We start from the raw sequence: 6,000 nt of genomic DNA, 5'->3' as shown, positions 1-6,000 counted from the left end.
CACGTGAAAACTATCTGCCAAGTAATATACAATTCGATGACGTCATCGCAAAGTTATCGCCTAAAATGATGAATTTATTATGCATTACGTAACAACCCGTTAATTGCTTGCAGTACATTGCGCACAGATGACCATAGAGTCAAACTGACCTCATTCAAAATAATGCACTTTTGAATAATACCATATAAAGTATATGTTATCACAGAAAATGTTGAGTATATAGCATTTAAAGAAGGGTCACTATACAAATTCCGCTGAGTGTTCGCCTAATTATAACACGTAGTGGCTATGATATAACCCCGTTTCGCCCCCCTTTCAACCCTTTTTTTTTTCCTTGAAATTTTGCAAGAGCAGCCTGGGTGGCCAAACACAGGTCATCTTAAACCCGATTTTTTAAAATCTTTCAAGGGGCGAATTGTAGACGCCATTTAATGCCTGGGATGATTATATTAGTATGGACGGTCATTTGTGCCACGCGGCAAGCTTCAAGTCGTGTTCTTCATTCACCAAAATCCCATTCGTTTTTCACGCAGGGCTTGTAAGCCATAGTTATATGCCTTCCATTGGTTCCATGACACATGCTCCGCCGACATTTACTCCGCAAAACGCGACAATTGCTCCGCGACAGTTGCTCCGCGACAGTTGCTCCGCTGACAGTTGCTCCGCCGACATTTGCTCCGCCGACATTTGCTCCGCCGACAATTGCTCCGCCGACAATTGCTCCGCAAAACGCGACAATATTGCTCCGGTGACATTTGCTCCGCCGACAATAATTGCTCCGCGGACATTTGCTCCGCCTGAAGCGACACTTGCTCCGGTGACATTTGCTCCGCCGACAATATTGCTCCGCCGACATTTGCTCAGCTAGTGCCCCGTAAAATACAAAGGCTACTTCGACAATAATTGTTGCTCCTCCCCAAATGTACCCCGCAAAAGACAATGCTCCGCCGACAATTAAATTGCTCTCTGATCCAAAAGTGCGGCCTCGTGGAAGACATGAATGCTCCTCTGGCAATTAGTGCAATAAATGCTCAGCCGTTTTTTGCTATTTCCCATAATGTTTGATTTAAAAAAACATCAAGTTTTAGCTCCTTATGCAAGTTCTCCGGCGAAAGATAATTACTCCGCTCAAAATCTGTTTCATTTATTACTCATTAGCCGATCCAAAGCTCAAGGCTATATCTCTCTCTCTCTCTCTCTCTTGCTCTTCCTTTTCCTTTTTACACCCTTTTCTTGTCTTCATAGCTCTTTTCTTTCCTCTCATGCTATTAGTCTTCTTTCATTTTCATCACTTCTTATTTTCTTCCCCTCTCGAGTTCCAATTCTCTCGTAAAATTGTAACGTAATGTAGTACATGTAGTACATTTTTGTTTAGAATAGTATTTTCAATAATATCCAGTCCGTTTTCTATAGGTTTCTTTCCTTCAGTGAAGTGTATGTAGCTTTACTATATATATATATATATATATGTATATATATATATATATATATATATATATATATATATATTAGTGTGTAAAACACCCAATCTCATTCGAGTACTTTGTTTTCACTGACTTTAAGGGACTCACGGAACCACCGGAAGAAGAGCTATTGGCTTATCGTGAAGAACTGACATCAAACTGCTACAAAATGATTTGTATAAATGGGAATAAGCAGAAAGGCTGCCATCTAATTTTCCGGTCTGAAAGGGTTCTCTTCTTTACGTATAAGTGCCCTTCAAAGCTTATTTTGATCCCTCCCCTGTTGCTTTCTAGAATTTCCACGATAACCTAATACATTGTATCAGGGGCGTCGCTAGACCTTTTTCAGTGGGGGGGGGGGGGGGGGGGAGGGGGGGGGGGGTGTAGAGGCCAACGATTACCGACAAAACTAGCCACCAATTACCAACAAAATTAAGTGTCTCAATATCTACAAATAACCCTATAAACCCGGGGCCGAAGGCTAAATTGGTTTTACTATGGACTATCTATAGTACTTGCGTATGCGCAAGTGATCAATTTCCTCGATGACATAAATATACAAATTATTTTGTCAACTTAGTCAATATCATAGCTATATATTTTAATGCCGGCGCGGAGCTAGGATCTTATTTTAGGGAGGGGCGGTAGTGAGCAAGCGAAGCGCGCTCGTTAGGGGGTGTCGGTGTTAGGCCTCCCGCGCGAAGCGTGGAAGCTTAGACGTTTCCCTAAATTATTAGGAAAAGAAGAAGAATTATTAGGGGGTTTTCGTTTGTCACGTTGACATAGTCGACGTCTAATATGTGACGTCATTTCCGCGATCTGCGCATGCGTCGGGTCGTCTGGCGTCGTCAGGCCACATTTGCGAACCCGTTCATCGATGATTTGAGGTTCGTCAGAAAACTAGTGACCCGTCGTCAGAATGACGTCATCTTGCTACATCGCAGCGTAAATCAGAAAGTAAAAACAGAAAGAGAAATTGATAGAATGATTAAAAAATAAAGAATAACATAAGGAAAGACAGAAAAAAAGTGTGATAGAATGATAAAAACAAAGAATAACATAAGAGAAGATGATAGAAGGAAAAAACAAAGGCTAACATAAGGGAAGACAGAAAGAGAAGGTGAAAGAAGGGAAAAAAAACAAAGAATAACATAAGGAAAGACTGAAGAGAAAGTGTAAGAAGGAAAAAACAAAGAATAACATAAGGAAAGGCAGAAAGAGAAGGTGAAAGAAGGGAAAAAAACAAAGAATAACATAAGGAAAGACAGAAAGAGAAGGTAAAAGAAGGAAAAAAACAAAGAATAACATAAGGAAAGACAGAAAGAGAAGGTGAAAGAAGGAAAAAAAAACAAAGAATAACATAAGGAAAGACAGAAAGAGAATGTGAAAGAAGTGAAAAACAAAGAATAACATAAGGAAAGACAGAAAGAGAAAGTGAAGGAAGGAAAAAACAAAGAATAACATAAGGAAAGACAGAAAGAAAAGGTGAAAGAAGGAAAAAAACAAAAAATAACATAAGGAAAGACAGAAAGAGAAGGTGACAGAAGGAAAAGAATAACATTAGAGAAGATGAAAGAAGGAAGAAACGAAAAATAACATAAGGAAAGTCAGAAAGAGAAGATGAAAGAAGGAAAAACAAAGAATAACATAAGGAAAGACAGAAAGAGAAGGTGAAAGAAGGAAAAAAACAAAGAATAACATATGGAAAGACAGAAAGAGAAGGTGAAAGAAGGAAAAAAACAAAGAATAACATAAGGAAAGACAGAAAGAGAAGGTGAAAGAAGGGAAAAAACAAAGAATAACATAAGGAAAGACTGAAGAGAAAGTGAAAGAAGGAAAAAACAAAGAATAACATAAGGAAAGACAGAAAGAGAAGGTGAAAGAAGGAAAAAAACAAAGAATAACATAAGGAAAGACAGAAAGAGAAGGTGAAAGAAGGAAAAAACAAAGAATAACATAAGGAAAGACAGAAAGAGAAGGTGAAAGAAGGAAATAAACAAAGAATAACATAAGGAAAGACAGAAAGAGAAGGTGAAAGAAGGGAAAAAACAAAGAATAACATAAGGAAAGACTGAAGAGAAAGTGAAAGAAGGAAAAAACAAAGAATAACATAAGGAAAGACAGAAAGAGAAGGTGAAAGAAGGAAAAAACAAAGAAAAACATAAGGAAAGACAGAAAGAGAAGGTAAAAGAAGGAAAAAATAAAGAATAACATAAGGAAAGACTGAAGGGAAAGTGAAAGAAGGAAAAAACAAAGAATAACATAAGGAAAGACAGAAAGAGAAGGTGAAAGAAGGAAAAAACAAAGAATAACATATGGAAAGACAGAAAGAGAAGGTGAAAGAAGGAAAAAAACAAAGAATAACATAAGGAAAGACAGAAAGAGAAGGTGAAAGAAGGGAAAAAACAAAGAATAACATAAGGAAAGACTGAAGAGAAAGTGAAAGAAGGAAAAAAACAAAGAATAACATAAGGAAAGACAGAAAGAGAAGGTGAAAGAAGGAAAAAACAAAGAATAACATAAGGAAAGACAGAAAGAGAAGGTGAAAGAAGGAAAAAACAAAGAATAACATAAGGAAAGACAGAAAGAGAAGGTGAAAGAAGGAAATAAACAAAGAATAACATAAGGAAAGACAGAAAGAGAAGGTGAAAGAAGGGAAAAAACAAAGAATAACATAAGGAAAGACTGAAGAGAAAGTGAAAGAAGGAAAAAACAAAGAATAACATAAGGAAAGACAGAAAGAGAAGGTGAAAGAAGGAAAAAAACAAAGAAAAACATAAGGAAAGACAGAAAGAGAAGGTAAAAGAAGGAAAAAATAAAGAATAACATAAGGAAAGACTGAAGGGAAAGTGAAAGAAGGAAAAAACAAAGAATAACATAAGGAAAGACAGAAAGAGAAGGTGAAAGAAGTAAAAATCAAAGAATAACGTAAGGAAATACAAAAAAAGAAAGTGATAGAATGATAAAAACAAAGAATAATATGAGGAAAATAGAAAGAAAAATGATAGAATGATAACAACAACAATAACATTAGGAAAGACAGAAAGAGAAAATGATAAAGAATAGACAATGGAAAGATAGAAGAGAAGATGGAAGAAGGAAAAACAAAGAATATCATAAGAAAAATAGAGAGAGTATAATAGAATAATAAACGATGAACAAAATAAGAAGTGAAAGAAGGAGAAAATGAATAAGCGCGTGCGGGGCCATTACGTCATCGTGTAGAGAACGTGTGTCAACTTAAAACGAAAGGGTTATAGGGTAGTGAACAGGACGGGTGTCTGACGTCAATTTGCATCGTTAGAGGACGTGAACGCCGTCCTCGTCCACACAAACGAAAAGCCCCTATTGTACCGTTCTCGACTCGTCTAAATGAAGTTTTCCCCTCCCGCGCGAAGCGCGGAAATTTTGGCGTTTCATCAAAATATAGAGAAGGGAAGACGATTCGTCGTATCGTTGTTGACTCTTAATCCTTGTTTGAATTTAGTTTCCCTGAAAATGTTAAATCTCTGATTTCTTTAGCTGATATTATAGGAAAGTGAAACTTCGAGAAAATACAAGTATTGTAGTTGTAGTCACTCTCGAAGTCGTCACAGCGGATACAAAGTCACAGTTCGTAGGGGGAAAAAAAATTGTCGGCCGACCGACAATATACATCTCACCGACTTCAAACTTCTGCATTGATATAGTACACGAGGATCGAGCAAAAATACCGACACAGCTGACCCGACACAGCAACATATTTACCCGTGCATGGGTGTCAATCCCGGGGGGGGGGGATATTCCCCCCCAATAATTCACCATAAAAAAAAATAAAAATGAGGAGAAAAATTAATGATGAGAGCCAGATGGGAGTAGTTAATGGTTATTACTTGCAAGATGACCATCAATATGCACATGTTGCTATCTCATTTTCATAATACATACGTAAATGAGACAACCGTATATGAGACAAGAATATATTTAATTCTCGTTCATACGGCTTCATCAGGAATTGATGAATTTATTCAATTTATTCAATCAACAGCATCATAGAAATGCAGTGCGCTAAATGCTAAGCCGCAGCGTTAAAAAGCAACGAGCTAAATGTTTAGCGCGAAGCGAAAAAGTGCAAAATAGTAGAGAGTGGGAGAGAGAGAGAGAGAGAGAGACAGAGAGGATATAGGCGCGTAGACAGGGGGGCATTGGGGGCGGTCCCCCCCCCCAAAAAAAAAAAAAAACGCCGACCAAAAAAGAGAGAAAGAGAGAGAGAGAGAGAGAGAGAGAAAGAAGAAAAAATGATTAAGAGTCAAGAACGGTACAACGAATCGTCATCTTTTTCTAATAATGTATTGAAACGTCAAAACTTCCGCGCTTCGCACAGGAAGGGGGGGGGGGGGGAACTGAATTCAGACAAGGATTGAGAGTCGAGAACGGTACAACGAATCGTCTTCTTTCTCTAATAATTTAATGAAACGTCAAAAGAAACTGAATTTTTGACGAGGATTAAGAGTCGAGAACGGTACAACGAATCGTCTTCTTTCTCTAATAATTTAAT

The sequence above is a fragment of the Strongylocentrotus purpuratus genome, unplaced genomic scaffold, assembly GCF_000002235.5.
Source record: "Strongylocentrotus purpuratus isolate Spur 01 unplaced genomic scaffold, Spur_5.0 spur5_contig_851, whole genome shotgun sequence".
Taxonomy (NCBI): domain Eukaryota; kingdom Metazoa; phylum Echinodermata; class Echinoidea; order Camarodonta; family Strongylocentrotidae; genus Strongylocentrotus; species Strongylocentrotus purpuratus.
Note: the sequence above shows the minus strand (reverse complement) of the source record.